The following is a 20,441-nucleotide window of genomic DNA, read 5'->3' as shown; positions in this document are numbered from 1 at the left end:
ACATAGCTATCATAAGATGCAAGGGGCTTACCGCCCCCAAACGCTGGAGCAAGGCAACCAGTGACACAACCCAACTCAGAAGGAGTGGGAAAGTGGCCCACTCATTGGTTGTGCTAATCCCCTGAGGTTTGGGATGTACTTTTCACCTTGTATCCCCTAGCCTTCCCTGGATCAGCCAGTTAATGCAATTAGAACTCACATCTCTAACTTGTACCATAGTTTCCATGGTGATGCTGCTGATCCAGTTACCACATTTGCAGCTTAAGCCCTTGCCACATGTTGTCTGGAACCAGCAATGTGTATGTCATAGTATCTGGCCAATGCCTCACCTAGGAGCTTGTCAGAAATGCAAAATCTCAATTACCAATCCAGACCTCCTATCAGAATCTGCATTTTAACAAGATTCCCCATGTGATTTTGTTTGCTCATTAATGTTTAAGAAACTTGCTTTAAGCTGCTTGTAGTATCATAAATGCTCTGATGATAGACAGCATTGAGATTTCCCAGGTCTGAGGCAAGGTGAATGAGAAAGTCTTATCAAAATCAGAACTCTCAGCCAGGCATGGTGGCTCATGCCTGTAATCCCAGCAGCTTTGGAGGCTGAGGCAGGAGGATGACAAGTTCAAAGCAAGCCTCAGCAATTCAGCAAGGCTCTTACTCAAAATAAAATATAAAAATGGCTGGGGATGTGGTTCAGTGGTTAAGCACCCAGAACTCTTGGGTACTTACGGTGATTTTCCAGACAATATCTTCCCCAGCAAGCTGAGGTCAACCTGGCCAGATTTGAACTTGCGTATATGAATTCAGTTCTGTATATTCAAAAAGTAGTTTTTCATTACTTCCTTAATTCTAGAGAAAATAAAACATGCTTCTATTTTGTTGTATTAAACCCCTGAGATTTAGGAGATACTTTCTATCCTAAGATCCTGGGAACTTTCCTGTCTCAGCCAGTTAGTAAGATTAGAACTCATTTTTCCAACTTTTAACATAGTTTTCATTCAGCAGTATCATAAAATTCTAGTGGGTGGGGAAAAATGTTAAAATGTTGCCAAGTTCAAATGTCATAGCTTGTTCATGGTAAACCTTCAATGATTACTTGATTTAAAACCAAATATTTATTTGGTTTAAAATGAAATAGCTCACATCCAGTGCCTAAAAAAAAAAAAGTAAAATGCCTAATGCATATGATCTGTTTTCATTTGGGGCTCACTTGCTAGGTTAATCCAAGAAGCCTGGATGCCTCATTTAAAGATATGACGGACAGTGTATGTGAGTTCCTAAGATGAGGTGGCCTCGATGATAGATTAAACTTAATTGAAAGTTTAAGAGATAAGTGGAAAAATGCAACTGGAGTGTGATCAATATCCAATATCACTCTAAAAGTCCCTCCCTTTCTCTCTTTTCTATTTTAATCCTCCTCATTCTTCAATCCTTTTTTCATTTTTCCCCCCTTATTTTCTTCGTGGTACTGGGGATTGAACCACTGAGATATGTCCCCAGGATCTTTTGTTTTTTTTTAAATTTTAAGTCAGGGTCTCTTTAAGTTGCCAAGGCTGGCCTCAAACTTTTGATCCTTGGGTCTGAGATTCACAGGATTATAGATGTGAGATTCTTTGGGATTACAGACGTGTGCCCCCATACCTAGTTCAATTCTGTTTTCTTAATGGGAGACAAGTCCCCAACCTCTAATTTTGCAAATGCTTATGGCACACAATTACTCAGGCCAGAGGTTAGTGAACTTCCTATGTAAAAGGCCTGATAGTTTATGGTTTCTGTTGTAACTATTCGATTCCGTCATTGTAATATAAAAGCGGCTATTGATTATTCAGAAATAAATGATCATAGCTGTGTTCCAATAAAACTTTAGATGCTGAAATTTGAATTCCATAGAATTCTTATGAGGCACAAAATTTTAGTTTTGTACTTTTTAATTTTTTTCCCCAAGCATTTAGAAATGCAAAAACCTTTCTTAGGTTATCTGCCATGCACCAAGAGGCCAAGGGCTATCCTTGGCCCAGGGACTGTATGTAGTTTACTGACCCCTGGCCCAGGTTTAGAAGGGATGTGGCAAGACTCTGGGGCAATCAGTTCAGGGGGAGGAGGGCACAAATACTGTTGTTATTCTAGTTGTTCCACTGCCTGCTGGCTGCTGACCAGGGATGTGGTTCCAGGAGGCCACACTCCCCAGGCAGTGAGGGCTTGGGCTCTTGGGCATGCTCAGGAAGGTGCAGTGTGGTCAGAGTACAGTCTGACAGGAAGAGAAGGAATGTTGGCTGACCACTCTCAGTAGCAGCTTTAAAACCCAGGTCAGCAGAAGCCTCTACTGCCTTACCTAGATGGACAAAAAGCAACACTGGAAAAGAGCCAGTTGTAGGCAGGATTTACTGCTCCATCCCCAACTTAACCAATGTACCTGGTTCCCCATATAAAACTGTGTTCCAGCTTTGGCCTTGATACCCTCCTTGACTTTGGGATTTCAGAGCTTTCAAGAGACACTCTGCATCCCAAGGTACAAACTCATGTTCTTGGCTTATGCTGTCTACGCTCCAACTCCACTTCCCTGCTCAGAATCACACAGGTGAGTGCCAGGTGCTGATCTCACTCAGCCTGTGGTTCATCCCGGGGACCTGCCAAGCCAGGCATGCCACCCAGCACCCGGAGGAAGGGAGTCAGGTGTTCATGAGAAGAGCAAATAATCAGGTAGACAAGCAGAGGCAGGGTGTAGGCAGGTTCAGAGGAGCAGAGAAGACCAGCAAGGCAGAAGCCAAGCCAGAGCTACGCCATAGTGGCCACTGTCCCTCGAAAGACACTGTCAGCCAAGGCCCCCCCAGGTGGGTCTCCCCAGTGGCTCTACTCCAGGATCCTTATGGGGCCCAGACCTGAAAGGGGAGTCTGGCTCTGGCTGAGGCAGAGGATCAGGGACACCACCAAGGCCCACAGGGTGTCCTCCCATCAAAGTGCCATGTCATCCTCCTCCAGCTGCCTGGCCAAATGCATAGCCACAAAGCTACTGAGGTCCTCCCTGGTCCATGACTTCTTCCCTAATTATTTCAACCCCAATCCTGGAAATCTCTCAATTCCCTGGAGCAGTGGGTGATAGTTAGTGCACAGCGCTGCCCTAAGCTAAGCCCCACCAGGTGCCATTTTCTCATGATCAAGTTGAGAGTCTTCTGTAAGACTGTGAGCTGCTTGAGGATAGGAAACAGCCTTGTACTTTTTTTTTTTTTGCTGGGGATTGAACCCAGGGCCTTGTGCACGTGAAGCAGGCACTCTACCAACTGAGCTATATCCCAAGCTCTGTACTTTTATTTTTTTTATCCTCATCTGTCCCAAGAACACACAACAGACATTCAATAATACTTATTGAATGCAACTAAAAGGTACAAACCATTAGAAAGATTGCTACAGTTAAACATAGTATTCTGGGAAAGAAGATAATTTAGAGGCACTACAGTAGTTTCTACATGAAAATTCCCAGTGATGTTTCAGTTGCTTTGTGCATCTACAAACACACCAGAATTTTAAGTAAAGATGTGATTCAGTGTTTTCAATCATCTTAATGCCTAAATTGGATTGACCACATTGTCAGTCTGATCAGCTGCATGAACTGATCATTAAGAAGATTGAGGGGAGGAGGGGAAGATACCAATGAATGGAGAAACAATCAATTTTGCATTTGCATTTAGATATAGCTTTGGAGTCTCGTTTGTTCGATGTGAACCCATGTAAGGTGCGGAAACGGGGAAGGGAAGCAGAGTGTGATTACCTGAGTCCGAATGGGTCCAGGAAACCGAGGTCAGCATCGCTCCAGCTCCCGTCACAGAAAGGACGAAGGGGCCTCCATCATCATGACAGGATGCTTCTAGAAGCTGGTGGAGAGGAAGAAAAGGAAGACAGAATTAGAGGAGAGGAGCAGAGAGCCCTCACAACCACAATGGATGTCCTCTGTGGCCCGACCCTGGAAAATGACACACTTCAGTGAAAAAGTCAATTGCCACAGAACCTCTTTATTTCTTGGATAGTTATTGAAGCACTGAAGCTTTCAGGATGGAGTGTTTTTGAAACTGCCTCATAGGGCATAAGAGGACCCAGAAATTTGAAAATACATGCCATAGACATTGTAAAATCATTTGATTTCGGTATGACTGCCAGTGAGACATCTGTGAGATCATTTTCCCTCACTACAGCTGCTTCTGAAACACACGTCCATCCAAAGGAAGACATCAACGCACCAACAAGCATTGGAGACCAGTGCTCCACCCCATGGACCAGCCTCTGTCTACTTGGTAAACCATGTACACAGGTACAAAGTCAACGACCCTCAACTCTATTGTAAAATGCAATTACTCTGGCTATAGTCCTGGAGATGAGCTAAATGAATGGGCGGCAGTGATTGAGCCACTGTTAACTGATACATTGCAAAATAAGAAAATTGGTACAAGAGAAAGATTGTGTGATAATTTCTGATGGAAGGTTTTTTTTTTGTTTTTTGTTTTTGTTTTTTTGGTTTTTTTTGGTCCAGGCTTCAAGGATGATAAATCAATAAACTCTGCAATGAAAAGAATGGTATTATCCTACGATCATGAGTAAGAGAATGTTAGGAATAACATATTCATTGGATCAGTGATTCTCAAACTGTGATCCCTGAAGAAGCAGCATTGACATCACTCAAGAGCTTGCTGGACCTGCAAATTTTAAGCCTCAACCCAGGTTTCACCGAATGAGAAAATCTGGTCATGAAGCCCAGAAATCTGTTTTTTTTTGCACGCGATTCCAATATGCCTCAGGACATTCAGTGATCCACTCCTTCAAATATATTAACCCGTTGTTGAAAAGTAAAATTACCCTATTCTATTTCATGTTTATGTGCCAATTAAAAATGAAATATTGAGCAAGGAACTGGGAAGGAGGAAGAGTCAGAGATGAAAGAGATGAAGTCCCTGCAAGACATTCAAGTATCACAACATGGTTTCTTCTACTGGTTAGAGGGTTTCAGAGGCACATTTGTCTCTGGTTGGGGTGGGAGTTTATGGTAAAAGGGAAAATGTCATGAAGACTATGACAGTAATATTGGGTCTTAAAACTGGGACAGATAGGGACAGGCAGGAACAGGAAACAGCTGAAGCATGAGAGTCCCTGGGATGTGGAGTAACCAGGTCTGGCTGATACGTGAGAAATCTGAAGGTGATCTGAGAGAGATGAGTTTACTTCCAAACACAGGGGGGGTCAAAGCTGGACCTGTAGCTTCTTTCTTGTGTAAGACCACCAGACTGCACTGATGCTTATCTTTAGAAAAACTCCTGTCTGGTATACTAGGTGACTTAAGGATTTCTATATCCAGTGCACTTTCACACTGTGTTTTCCAGAATGGAGATTCTCAACTGCTTCAAGGATTCACAGAGCTGAAGGTCTGCCCAGGAGGAAGAACACAAAAGAAAAGTCTGAAGTAGGCACAAGAATGTGGATGTCAGAGTAGCCCCAGGCTATTCTGCAAAGGGGCAAAATGTTACCACACATAAAAAAACCCTGAGGCCATCTCAGTTTTAAGTTTATAAAATAATTTCAGTTGATAGCGGTGGGCCTGAGTCCCCTCCAAAAGTTGAACTAACAAGGGACATCTTCAGTTGGAGAAAAGATGCTTTTCATGATCAAGAAGTTAGGGCTTTTGCTTCTAGACAATTAATATACATAGATGCCTTATTTCCTGATGTTGGTAAGATGATGGATGGGACTCTGATAATGTTTTAGATGTCACACCAAGGCTTTGAAACGAAGCTGGTGCAGAAGTGGCAATATCTGCTTGCTTATCCCAGCTCTGCCGTTTCACCAGCTGAGGCATTGTGGGCAAGGCGCTAAACCCCTAAACCTTAGTTTTTCATCTATTGAGAAAGAAAGGCATTGACCTGCCCTGCCCTCTTTAATTTAAATAAGAAAATAGATATAACGTTTCTATGCAAATTATAACATGCACTCCTACACAGTCATACAGAATTGCCCTCCTCAATGAAACACTGGGTACTAATTAACACTTGTTATTGTATTGGCCTTTGAAAATATAAAACTAAAATGTTCCTTATGCCCTTGGGACTCTCCTTTAAAATGTTTGCAGATATAACAGTTCTGAGGAACAAAACTGGCATCGACCAATTCATTTTCCCAAGAAACATTTTAAGGTGAATTTTTGCTTATAATTTTTTTTTTCTTTAAATTTTATTCCTGGGCGAGAGATGCATCTCAGTAGTAGTGGTACACATAGCATGTACAAGGCCATACATAGATTTGATCCCCAACATTGAAAAGAACATTTTTTTTTTTTTTTTAAATTCAGTGACCACAATAGAACCTCCATCCAGTTACCGTTCAGCAGCTCTGGTGAACACAACTCAGTCTTCAACAACATGGATGTATACAATGGCAATAATTTATCTTCTCTGCAGTAGTTTAATCCCAGATGGACCACTTACTAATTTATTTCCATATGTAACTGGCAGAGAGATTAATCAGGCTTCCAACTTGGAAACCTGAATTACACTTTATTCCCTTAACAGGCTGACTCTGGGCAGGAGAAAGCACACGTTTATATAGAAACCAAGAGTTCCTCTGAAAAAGACTGTCAATCTCAGACACATGGCGTCCCAGCCACGTTCACACATCTCTCCTGAGATAGCAAGCTCTTGTGTCAACAGGGAGACCCACTCTTGCTGGAGATCCTCATGGACTTCGCATAGGAACAGTGTCTGGTGTAACTGGGCAGGAGTCACCCCACCAGGCACAGGACAGCCGTGCGCCCCTCCCTGTTTGCAAGGTCGGGGGCTCGGATTTCTGAAACAGAAGAATCTTTCTGCCAAGGCACTGCGCCCAGCTGGCCCCGCTATGCCGTGCCCAAGCACTGGAAAGTATGTGGTTTCTTTTTTCCACTCTTTTTAAGGGTCTGAACTTGACTGAATTCGGCAGCTGCTGAGTCCTCAGCGAGGCAACGGCTAAGGAATTATTAGCTTTGCTCCCAGTTCCCCTGAGCTTAAATCTTGGTCCCCTTAGGTTTTCATTTTTAACCCAATGATATCAGTCTTTAGCAAAGAGTTGGTTAACAGCCTGTCGTGTGATGACAGGTGGAAAGCAAGAGTGGAACTGATAACTGAAGTGGCACCTGAAGCCACCACTAGGAAGGCTCACCAGAGGTGGGACATAGAGATCTGGTAGGCTGGGGCTCCAACCAACCGTGAACCTGGTAAAAGTCACTTAGGAGTTCAGGTTCAAAATTCTCTCCTCTGTTCTGCAAGGAGTTTAGCTCCCCAAGGTCCTGTCCAGCTCAAAACATCTTATGATTCTATGAAAATGCCAACACTTCCCTAGTTCACCTGGTTAAAGTGCTTGGCGATGCCAAACAGCTGGAAGTTTGGAAGCACCTGAAAGTGGCCCCATGTGTCCAGATGCTTGGTGCTGTGACAGCCTTAGGAATCTCAGTGTCCAGTAAATCCCCTTTGAGCAAAGAACATAAGCATTTGAGGATTGTGTAACAATATCTATCTTTACAATGTTTTAAGATGTCATAAGATGTCAATTAAATACAGTAGTTTGAATTACTGTTCTATGTATGGCAAAACCTTAAAAAGCACATAAGCCAGGGACCTTGTTTTTAGTATTTTTTTTGAAAGTGGTATCTTTTCTTTCTTTCTTTTTATTTATTTATTATTTTTTTAATGGTACTAGGGATTGAATCCAGAGGTGCTCTACATCTGAGCTACATTCACAGTCTTTTTGTTTAAATTTTGAGACAGAGTCTTATTAAGTTGCCCAGGCTGGCCTCAAACTTGGGATCTTCCTGTCTCAAAAGTATCTGGAATTACAGGTGTGGGCCACTGTGCCCAGCCAGACCTTGTTTTTATACCTTACAATATTCTTAAGCAGATATACAACTAATATACCTATGCATACGCACACATACGTATTTTTGAGACGCGGTCTTGCTATGTTGCCCAGGTTGGTTTTGAATTTGTAATCCTCCCACTTCAGCTTCTGGAGCAGCTGGGTTTACAGGTGTGCACCACCATACCTGGTCACAACTAATCTTTAATGAAATATGACCACAATGGAAGACAAAGAAACTGACACGGGAATATGGAGAACGGAGCTCTCATACCCCTAAGGATGAAGGGGAGATCTGAAAGCTTCTGTGGAGGAGGAACTGGAATTTAAGCTGGGCTTCAGAAACAAAGACGGAAGCAAAGGCAATTGGGTAGAGACAAGAGCAAGAGCAAAGGCCTAGAAGACTCCAAGTATGGCAGGGACACAGTGTTTAGTGCCCTGAGGCAGCAGCACAGGATGCCCAAGGAAGAGGGGAAACAGTGAGGATAAGGGCTGGACAGGGACTCTCGGTGGAAAACCCTGGACACCAGCAAACGGATTGGCCTTTATTCTGTGGTCATCGGGTGCCTTCAGAAGTCACTGAGCAGTGGAGAGTCCAGAGGAGCTACGCCTCCCGAAGTTTATGGTGGCGATTCTACCACCAGCCAAGATTGGTGGTACCTTCATTTTGTTCTTATTCATTCCATGCTGCTAACTATTTGGGAATGCGTTAAAAAATTCCTTTCTTTTTCCAAATCAATTTCCTGGCAATCTGAATGGAAGCAATTAAGCTTGCTACAATACTGCCAGAGTTTTGCCTTCAAATGATGGGTCAGTCTGAAGTTTATATGTAGGTTTATGGGTTTTTCTACTCTTACATGAAAGGGTTAAAATAACATGACACAGACTGATGTCTTACTTTGTTTTGTTTTCATACTGGAAAATATTTCGAGATGACGAGAAAAATACACACACAAGCCAAGGATTGGGAGGGGCTGCTCTAGCACTCCCAAAACACAAAAAAGTGAACTTACTATCCCAAGTTATTCGCTGAAACTTCTGATTTCCAATTTCAGAGTCCCAGCTACACGATCCTGAGTTTATAGGATCCCTCACCCCCCATAAGAGAACATCACGGGAACTCTCACATACCCATGGTGTTTGGTCCCTCTGCTTGGGGGAAAGGGCAAGTGGCATAGTTCAGCTGCCACAGGGAGATGCTGCCCACCCCCAACACGTGAGTATGCACAGGGCCCATGACAGCGATGTCAGCACACGGGGAAGGCAGACTGCAAATCTTCTACCCCACCAACCCCAAAGATGGGTCGGTGTCTTCAGCCTCTATCAAAGTAAGGATGGCAGGGGCAAAGGAGCTCTTGTTCCAAGAAGTGAGCTGCCTTCGGCATGAGCCACCATGAAAAAGTACCCCATGGAAGCCGCAAACTTCACTTCCTTCTCAGGGTTGCCTGGACTGGCCACACACGGGCACACATGGGCAGCTTCGATGCTAATTTGAGATCATAAAAAGGTGTGATCATAAAGGTGAGATCCTAAAAATGTTCATCTGGGAAGTTGAACATTTCAGGGTTCATGTACCTGATTTATAATTCAAAACCTGTCCCAGCTTTCTACATGCCCAGGTGTTCAGAAGCCTGGAGAATCCAGAGGCGTTCTCTCAACATCCAATCAAATAATTACCAGGAGGTATGAGACGCAGTAGGTACTGGAGATCACTCCCTGTGCACTTAGAAACCAAACCAAAAAAAAAAAAACCAGGGTGGGGTTGTGGCTCAGTGGTAGAGTGCTTGCCTAATATGTGCAAGGCACTGGGGTCCATCCTCAGCATCACATAAAAAAATAAACAAATAAAATAAACTTATTTAAAAAAAAAAAAACCCAAACAGTCTCATACATACCAAAAGAGTTTCATGAACTGCTTTAAAAAAAAAAAAAAAAAATCTACCTACGGTCAGAAAACTAATCTTCCTCAAATGAACAGATCAGCTTAAATTACCGTGCCATTTTACATTCTCTTGACTAATACACGAATAATGAAACTACAGCATAAGGTAAATGTAGGCTTACACTGAGTAACGGGCATAAATAAAAATATTTTGACATTAAAAACTCAGTAAAAATTAACTCCAACGTAACTTGAAAGCTCCTGCAATCCTAACGTGCACATTGAAAGCCATTAACGTAATACCTAGGCTGCTATTCAAAAGTAGGGGTCTGGCACGTAAATAAATGCCGGTTGGAAGGCTTCTCCTAAATTACCGTACAATTTGGTTGCAAAGTCACACACTTACAAAGTCTATCATCTTTGCTTGGTTGCTCTCTAACCAACACTAAAGTCATATGAGGCTACAATGTGGCGGCATAATATAAACGCAGATACCGGCAAATGGTACTAAAAAGTGGCAGCAAATGTCAAAGACAAACCGGGGTCATCCTGGAGAGAACAGAGGTATTTACATAAGCATTCTGAAAAGACAATGGAGCCCCAATTTCCTTTTAACTGCACACCTGATCAACCTCTCTGCTCCTCAACTGATCATTTTTACATAAAAGCAATTTCTACAACGAGACATTCAAAGACCTTAGTTGCCATAAACTCAGCAGCTGTTAAAGATTCTTTGCACATTAGGTGTGCTTACAGACTCAGCTATTTTCAACCCAAGCCTTTCATTCCTTACCCATCACTACCCCCCACCCCACGCAAAAATGAGCTTCCCTTGTCAATATCCTTCTTCATTCTGTCATCTGCCAAAGCCATTTTCTTACCTTTGTAAGTCACTCACATTTGTTTCATTTGATGATATTTACCCATGCCGGGACAATTGTTTGCAATCTTGCAACTTTCAACTTTGCCCAGGTTTTGCTGTCTTGCAGAAGGGGATGCCTCAACCCCCGACACATTGCTCAGCTGGGCTGAGACACATCTGAATCCAGAGCTATATTTTAAATTCTTTTACACTTACTTAATATAGTGCACGCCGCCTGTCCACTGATGCGATATCAGAAACCTGCAAGCTACTATTTCTGCAACTGTGTCACTGTAGATAGTCTGAAACATGTACGTAGCTGTTGCCATGGAAACAAACACAGCTAGGGTAGAGTGCCACGCTGTGTTAATTCCTTCACCCATGAACCCCAGGGGAATGCTAACATTCATCTTCTTTCTCCTTTAGTCTCACACTGCTTTAATATTTTTTTTAGCATTATCAAATGATGTACTAAATACATATGGTACACCTGGAAATATGGATGGCTGAAATGAGCCGTGGTCCCAACCATGCCTGCTGGGTGTCTACTTAGGTGGTTGCAGCTCTGCCATGGATCTTTTCACTAACTTGTCCTGGGAGAAAAGGAGAACTTTGTCTTTCTTTTAAAATGATGTGGGCAGGGCAGACACAGTGAACATCTTTGTCTCACCAAAGAGTGACTGTGGAATTGCACTAGAATAAACATGCTACCCGCAATGTGGTTTGTGGGTACTGTGAAAGGTGAGAGAGAACGTGGAAACTTCCTGAAGTGGATCCAAGCTAAGAGTCATTCTCCCTTCCAACTTGAGGCTTTATGTTCAGTTGTTTTAATTAGGCAAAAGCATAAACTCTCACCCAGGGCTTCAACTGTCTCACTGGGTCTCTGTTTCTAAACTCATGCAAGCAAGGTATTCGTAAGGGTCAGTAAGGACATGGAATCTCTATTATTCAGAAAGAAATGGAATTTTCCTGTCACCTGAATGTTCTCTCATTTGCTTCAAGTTTAAATCTCTGTCCTTATCAATAATTGGACCTGTGGAGAAAAGTTGAACTCGCTCCTCAACCAAAAAGCCAAAATGTGTAGTGATGGGTACATTGAGCTATCTTCCCATTATTTGCACTGGTAAGCCCCTTTAAATACTGGGGTTATACTCATCACAGTAGACAAAAATAAGCTGTTCAAAAATTTTAATTACATCCTATCCCTTGGGCTAGTTAATAATATTCAATCTAGATGAAAATGGCCACATTTTAGATTTGCATGCTGATGTGCTTCACTTGAATACAATTTTCGCACTAAACAATCAATTGTAGGCTTTAAAAGTGTAGCTCCGTGACCCTGAAATGGCATGTTTTAAAGAAACCACTACTTTATCAGTGGGAATTATGGCAAAATTATCTTATAAAAGATGAGCAAGATCTTCCTAAATTGAATCATTCTTGGCTGTTTACTATGACAATAATAATTGACTCATTCCTAAGATAAAGCAAAACAGAGAATAGACATACATTCACCTTATCGGTTAAGGAAATAAGTCTTTTTAAAAGCAATCTCAAGACAAGGTTAGAGTCCAGTACAGAGCCTAGTCTAAGTGTCAGTAGGGCAGGGGGAGATTATCCTTTAACTAAGTGACCAGTACTTACAAACTTAAGGAGCAGAGCCAAAGCAGTGCATACAGTAGGCACTCACTGTGCCCTGCTGTTTCCACATCCCTTTGGTGTTGGGCCTTTTCACATGGGTTACCCCACTGGACTATCACGAGAAATCCATGAATTAGTTTGGTGGGTGCTTTGGTTTGGAATATAAGGTGTCCCCCCAAAAGTCACGTGTCAGGCAGTGCCAGAATGTTCAGAGGTGAAATGATTAGATTATTAAGAACTCTCACCTCATCTGTGGCTTAATTTACGTGATGGATTAATAATATTCATGGACTGTTGGGTGACAAACATAGGCAGTTGGGGTGTGGCTGGGGGAAGAAGGTGGGGGGGCATGCCTTTGGACTATATCTTGTCCCTTGTTTTTATTTTCTCTTTCTGTCTCTCCACCCCCAGCTTCTCGGCTGCCCCGAGCTGAGCGGCTTTCCTCTGCCATGCCCTTCTGAAACACGATGTTTCTGCCTCACCTCAAGCCCCCGAGCAATGATGTCAGCCAACCATGGACTGAAATCTCTGAAACCCTGAGCCCAAAATAAACTTTTCCTCCTCAAAGTTGTTCTTGTCAGATATTTTGGTCACAGTGACAAAAAGCTGATGACTAATACACCGGATATCACCAATCTCATCTCTCAGAAGATACTCTAAAGTCCTGAAAATTAGCGACTGGTCCAAGGTCACAAGGTAGAACCTTGTCTTCTATCACCTGGTCCAATGTTCTTTCCATGGGCCATGCTGTCCCCAAGAGCACTCGCCAGGCAATTGGTTGTGAAGAACCATAGCAACAATACTAAGATGAGGACAGAGCCTGTGTGCCAGATTAATCAATTTGGGAATGAACTATGGCTGGTGGTTGGAGTTAGGCTCTCTCTCCTTTTATCCTCAGGATGGGAGAAGAGGGCCTAGCTTTTATGTTAACTCCGGGCCCCAAAGCAGATCATCTCAGCCTTCATCCAAACCTAAGTCCCAGCACCAATTCTCAAAGAGGTGCTTGGAGTACAAAGATGGTTGGGTGCTCCTGGGGCTTTGGAGGTGCAGGGGGATTGGGAGCAGCAAGCAGCAGTGATATAAAACAGTCAGCTCCTGAGGAAGTAAGCCATTCCACATCCCGAGTCAGTCTGCCACCCCCCTCTCATTTTTTTAAAAAAAAAATTGTGATAAAATATATAAAATGTCAAATTTAACATCTTAACAACTTTTAGGTGTACGGTTCAGTGATATTAAATAATATTGTGCAACCATTACCCTCATTCATCTCCATAACTGTTTCATCTTGTAACACTGAACTCTGCACCCATTCCACGATAACTTCCCAGTCCCAGTGGAATGGCACCATATTTACTTTTTGGTGACTGGCTGATTTCACTTACATCATGTCCTCACAGTTCATCCATGTTGTAGCATACGTCAGAATTCCCTATCTCCCCCCGCCCTCCCCGCCCAAGTACTGGAGATTGAACGCAGGAGCATGCTACCCTGAGTTACATCCTCAAACCCTGGATACCCTTCCCCATTTTGTTCTTTGAGACAACATCTCACTTTTGCCGAGGCTGTCTTCCAAATTGCTATCCTCTTACCTCAGCCTACAGAATAGCTGAGACTACAGGCATGGGCCATAACTCGGGATTTTCTTCCCATTTTAAAACTAATATTCTCTCATGTGGATATATCATATTTTGCTCATCCATTCATCTGTTGCTGGGCATTTGGATTGTTTCCACATTTTAGCTACTGTAAAAGATCTTAAGACTCTGCTTTCAACTCCCCTGCTCCCCATACTCGAGGTTGAACTCCACCACTAAACTACCTCCTTGACTCTTTAAATTAATTTTGACCCAGGGTCTCTCTAAGTTGCCTAGGCTGGCCTCCAACTTGTCTCTGCTTGGTCTGTGACACTGTGCCACTCCCCCCACCCCTTAACAGTAGCCAGTGGGTGTGAAGTAGTATTTCATTATAGTATTGATGTGCATCTCCCTATTTATGAGTGATGCTGAACATTTTTTTGTGTGCACATTTTGGCCATTTGCATATCTTTGGAGAATGTCTATTCAAGTGCTATGCTATGCTCCTTTTTGAATTAAGTTGTTCGGTTTTATTGTGATTGTGTTTTAGGAGTTTTCTATATATTTTGGATACTAATCCCTGATCAGATAGATGTTGGGCAAATGCTTTCTCCCATTCTGTTTTACTTTTTTGAGTAAAACCTTTTTACTATATGGCTTCTTCACCACCCTCACGGTCATCAGATAATGACAAGCAGATTTCACAGTGATGTGGGATCTTCCTGCCTCTTTCCCTGGATATCAAGAATTCACAGAGTTTGGTCATGCTACCTTTGGGTGATAGAGTTCTTCCAAAGAAGTGAATTTTTCCAGCCTGTAGAACTGTTTCTCGGTTGGTCTGTTCATAAAGCCAAAGAGATCATTGTGTGGGCCTTATTTGAGAGGTGTCAGGGGAAAGGCAGGGGAAACAGGGGCTTTGAGGATACTCCAACCCAAGAGTCGACGACTTGACCCCTTCTGATAAAAACTTTCTAACGTGGCTCACAGAAGAAAATGACAGATCAGGCAAAGTCCAGGGCTCATGATTTAGCCTGTTATAAATATTTTTCATAACTAGGTCGGCGTTATGAACCTCTGCATATTGGTAGAGAGGTGCTCCCAGGAGCCATAGAAGGGAAGGGAGGAGGTCAGCCTCCAGGAGAGACGGCACTCTGAGGTGAGGTCCGCGTCCTCCTACGTGCGTTTTCATTTTCTCTGGCCTCCTCCTCCCTGGCTGTCAGGGTATCAGCTGGCCCTCTTGCTGTGCAAAGTGGTCTGGCTTTCACAGTTGCCTCCTGTTTTGATTCACATCTAATATGCCAGGGGCTGAGAAACCAAATAATAGAGCTGATTAGAATTTTGTCTGAAAAAAAGATGAACACAGGCCTGAGAAAGTGTCCCTGAGCACAAAAGTGTCGCCTTTTGGATGCCATTGACTCTAGGTCAATTAGCCTAAAGCCAGTCACCTAATGAGCAATTTGCCTATAATTTAAAACCTTTTTGAGTGTTTTTACATGGCAATGTCCTTTGATTCCCCCCCCCCCATCTCTTTGGCATTACAAAGTTTGTAAATCAAGCCTTCTATGGGTACACCAGCTTATTTTTAAATTTCAGTTTTTATGCTTAATTTTAATCTTTTTAAATTAAGTTCATTTCTTTGGGAGATTGGCAATGAAAGCAAGAACATTCAAAATGGAATTTTGGGTGAACTGGCAAATCAATATGAGAACTGCTGTTCAGGGGACTTTAACATCTAATTTTCATTTTTTGAGGTTGCAGAATTCACAGGAAATGTGAACTTCAGTCAGGCCAGAATGCTGCCACTGACTCGCGGTCACCTCTGTCTCCTCTTTTCTCTTGTCCTGGGATTGCACAGGACTCGCACAGCTGAGGTTCCAGCTGCCACTCAAGGAACTCATTTGTGTTCTTGGACTTTGCTTTGTTTCCACCATGAATGTACCTTAAAGGTGCTATTAGGCAAAACTCAGCCTGCTGAGTCTCACCCAGGGCAGGGCTCACCTTCCCACTCCGTCCAGGAGCCTCCACTGTGTTCTGAAATGGACAGAGATGGCGGGAGGGACTTCGGGGATCTTTTTCACAGAGGCGATGCAGAGACTGTGGGAGTCAGCCAAACTCTCACCTGAAAACCCAATGCTTCATGCAGGGGGAGAAGGGAGGGTCAAGGTCAAGGGACATCTAGCATGACTGGCACTGAGGAGACCAGGCACTCGAAAGCAGAGGCCAGGATCATTATAGCACATGGTTCTATGTGTGCTTTAGAAGGAAACCAAAAACCAGACCTGCCTTGAAGACAAGAAGCCAAGTTGAGCTGGAGATCAGGCAAAGCTAGTAGATATGTTCTTATCAGGCAGCACCTGAGCTGTCAATGCAATAGGAAAATAATGGAGATGGTCCCCGTTACCCACCAGTAGCTCTGACCAAAGACACTAGCCCTCTGGACAGAGTCTGTGGGCCACTTGACAACTTCCCAGAAAGCAAGTATGCCAGTCAGCATGGGACCCTGACCCAGAGTTCCAAGAAGGCTGGACAGCCAGGGAAGGTAGAGTAGCCATGCCGCTGTTTGACAGGCAGGCTGGGAAGTCGGGGCAGCTCCGAGAAAAGAGACACTGACCGGGAAGGCCTCACCCTTGTGCTTGGTCAGGATTTGAGAACAAAGTTCTTCCGGAAATGGAAACTTCTCCTTTTCGTTATGAAATTGCCATTGTAAAGCCTGCTTTAAATATCTTTTGTTGGGGACAGAGCCAGTAACTGTCCTCAGTGTGTATGAGCTTCCTTTATCTCTGCCTGGAGGACGATCAGTTAGCTCAAGTTCACATGCCCTCAATGGGGTTAGGGCCGCCCAAGACTGGAAACTAATAACCTGCCATTGAGGAAGCTGTAAAATGTATCTTTTCCTTTTAAAAAATCTGAGTATTCAATAAATTGTACAAATATATTTAATCCTAATCCCTTCTACTTAAGAAAAGTGAAAGTTTAAAAAAATTGTTTTACTCTTTTTAATTATAAATAAAACAATAAAAACAAAGAAATAGGCAGAAGAATATTTTGCAAAGCAAGATCAAAATTTTGTACTTTCAGATACTATAGGTGACTGTTTTTTGTTTGTTTGTTTGTTTTGGTTTTGATACCGGGGAATGAACTCAGGAGCACTCAACCCTTCAGCCACATCTCCAGCCCTATGTTGTATTTTTTTGTACATGTGTGGTATTGGGGATTAGCAGGGACTTGTGCATGCAAGGTAAGCACTATACCAATTGAGCCACATCCCCAGCCCTATTTTGTATTTTATTTAGAGACAGGGTCTCACTGAGTTGCTTAGGCTGCTTTTGAACTCGTGATCCTCCTGCCTCAGCCTCCCGAGCCACTAGGGTTACAGGTGTGCACCACCGCACCTGGCTGTGAGCAACTTTTTTAGCTTCCACGAGTGGTATTTGTCTTTCTGTGCTTGGCTTATTTCACTTAATGTAATGTGCTCCAGTTAGAAAGATAGGAGTTTGTATTACAACAAGTCCCCAAACAGACAAAATGTAAGTCAATCATATGAGGTAGAATATTTGGGGACTGTTTTAATACAGACTAAGTAACATTGGTTTCAATTAAAATGACTGTCTGCCTGTTAGTTTACTTCTCAGGCACCAGCCCAAGATATGGGCAGAGTGAAGGAAGAGACCCAGGTTTTTCTATCTTGTTCTTCACTGTCTTCTAGCATGGTCCCATATTCATATGGTCAAAAGTAACTTGCTGCCACCTGGTCCCTGTCCTAGATAGAAGCAAAGAGGAGAAAGAAGATGAAGAATATGCTCCTTCATTTTCAAGGCAAAATCCAGAAGCTGTACCCATCCCTTCCACATTCATTCACAGACCAGAAGTTAAGTCCCTTGGCCACCACTAGCAGAAATTGTCCACCCAAAGCACAAGGACTCTATTAATGAAAGGAAGAAATAGGGGATTCACACTAGTGGACAAATAATCATTTTTAAAATATTTTTTTAGTTATAAATGGACCATTATTTTATTTATTTACATGCAGTGCTGAGAATTGAACCCAGTGCCTCACACAAGCTAGGCAAGCACTGAGCCACCATCCCAGCTCCCAACTAATTGTGTTTTAAAAACACTAAATATACGTCTATGGGTACAAAGATATAAGTACAAGTTTACAAAGACATGTGGAAATGATAAACATCAAACATAAGAGGGTGGTCCCGGGGGGAGTGGGTACAGGGAGAAATGAGACGTCAAATGGGGATAGGAACCTGCAGGGACAATTCGATTGAATCCTGGATGTTTTATTTTTAGAAAATACTTGAAGCAAACATGACAAATGTTGAGCTCTCCCAAAGCTAAGCGGTGGGCACATGGGTGTTTTTGCTTTTTTCTGTGATAGAATTGTATCATTTTTAAAAAATTAGCAAAACTTAGCATTAGCTCAACGACTCTACTGCAACTCAACTCATCATTAAAATGTATTTTGCCAATTTTAAAATGCACATTTTCCTGCGTGAGAACTCTCAGAAATGAGTGCATCTGATTATAGTAGGCAGCGCTTTTCCTCTTAGTGGTACATTAAATGATCTCGCACTTTACACTCGATGGTGACTTAGATCGGAAGACACACAAGGTATAAATGGCAGTTCATGTGGACTGTGGCATACTGTAAACGGATGGGGGGCAGAGGAGGGAGGTGTCTCACAGGGGGGCATCCCAGGACCTACGGTGCTCTTACAACTCCTGAAAATGTCCTTCAGACTGCCCCTTATTGGACTGCCGAGGTTGTTCCCAGCCTGTGTGGGTGCCTCTGACAGGTCTTACAGAAACACACACATCCAGACCGATTCTCTCTGCTACTGGGGAAAAAGGAGCAGTTAAAATCCCCCCTTTTATTAGTTCTAAAGTGTTTGGGAACCTCTCACGCAGTGAGAGCCAAAAGCATAAATGGCGCCTACAGACTCAACTCAACCTCGACTGGGAAGGAAGCGGAGTCAGATCATTCCTGGACCCAAATTTTGGACAGTCTGGGAGGACACAGCAGACACCGCTACAGCCATCTGAGGCAGACAAGGCCGTTCCCTGGTCAGCAGAGGAGATGGCAGGGGTGGCCACCAAAGCCGCCATGATCCACTCGCCTTTGATGTCTGATGTGCTACTGTGGGTCTGTCTTAGGGAAATTAGCTAAGAACACACTGGTAACATTGTCCCCTCAATGTATCAAGAAGGGAGTGAACCAAACTGGGGGGGGGAAAAATCCATACAGCTGGTTTTTATCCCAACACAGAACACCATTTATTTTTTTAAAAAAACATTTATGAAAGTTGTCTTCATTTCTCACATTCAGTTAGTATACAGTTGGCATTTTCAAAATTCAAACCTGATGTGGATTTGGAATTCAATGAAGCACACTGGAAGACATCTGAGTGAAGGGAAAAAAAAAAAAGTTCTAGCCATATGCTACTGGTGCATGAATTTGAATATTTGAAAGGTAATCTAGAAATGAGAATGCTTCCAATTCTCCTTACCAACAACATTAATTCATAGCAACCACACGGGTCGTAGACAGAGCTGCTTCCCCACGTGAGAGACAATAGTATAGAGCCCGGGGTTGGCCTTGTAGTACCGCCCGGCTAAGTCACAGGCGTGGTTCTCACTGGGTCACTGGACATCCAGCAGCTCTTTGGTCATGGTGAGGGGGGCATCATGACTCTGGCCTCACTGGGTACATTAACACACAAGAGAGTTTCTCAGATATTCAAGTTGGGTTAACAATTGGATGAGAAGTCAGAGGACTGTTCAGATTGGCCACTTTCAAAGACACCAGAAAACAGACCTCTCCTATGAAGGATTTGCTCCTTAGGTCTTTCTGTTTATCTACACAGCCACAGAGGAAATGACCAGAGTCAACCACACAGCAGGGACTTTCCCCCTAGCTCTGACACTTGTTTACACCCTGACCGGGATGGGAGGAGAGCCCGTGTTCTAGCTGGGAGGTTCCCTAACAGCGCTCAGTCAGCCCTGCTCACCTTGTCCCCAGGCCAGGCCTCTAACTGGGTCATTCTGTCAGGGAATATACAAAGCAAGTGGCCACATGCATTGCTAATCCACTCATGTGCATTCAGGGGACACTGACTCACACAAAACCAGAATCCACAGCACGATGCCAGCTCACTCTCCAAGCCGCATGTCAGGGACCCGACCTGTGTGTTCACATAGGCTGCTACAAAACCAGGGGGGAGTCCAGATGCTGAATGTCCTGCTTCCTGTGCTTTTGGAAATGGAAGGGTCTGGCAAGACTTGAGAGAGGTAAGCAAACCTTTATTACCTTGTTGATAAGACGGGAGAACAAAACGATGGCTTTGCTCCTGTCCATAACACAAACGGACTAAGACTCCGACCTGCCCCGGATTAGGGAGATGTGTTCTTCCCAGAAGCATTAGAAAGGGCCAGAATAGGGCCAAGAGCCACAGCTCTATGTGACAAGGGGGATCGCATGTCCACCACAGCCCCATTCAGCCACCAAGGTCTCTACCTCACGCCCCCATCATCCTAGCACAGACCCGAAGATAAGGGATGCCCCAGGTCTGTCAGGGAGAAGTCTCTGTGGAGTGGATGCACAATGGTT

The 20,441-nt window shown here is 43.5% G+C and overlaps 1 protein-coding gene across 4 annotated transcripts in view; it reads right to left on the bottom strand.

Annotated features, from left to right (window-relative positions):
• The window catches only part of Foxn3 (forkhead box N3), a 379,981-nt gene that overhangs the window by 266,497 nt on the left and 93,043 nt on the right, over positions 1-20,441 (bottom strand). For all 4 annotated transcript variants that reach the window (XM_077109127.1, XM_076849759.2, XM_076849763.2 and 1 more), the window contains exon 2: positions 3,767-3,869. The gene's annotated coding sequence lies outside the window, so the exon portion shown is untranslated. The remainder of the gene's footprint in view (positions 1-3,766; positions 3,870-20,441) is intronic.

The sequence above is a fragment of the Callospermophilus lateralis genome, chromosome 3, assembly GCF_048772815.1.
Source record: "Callospermophilus lateralis isolate mCalLat2 chromosome 3, mCalLat2.hap1, whole genome shotgun sequence".
Lineage (NCBI taxonomy): Eukaryota > Metazoa > Chordata > Mammalia > Rodentia > Sciuridae > Callospermophilus > Callospermophilus lateralis.
The sequence above is the reverse complement of the archived record's forward strand: the minus strand, read 5'-3'. Positions and strand labels throughout refer to the sequence as shown.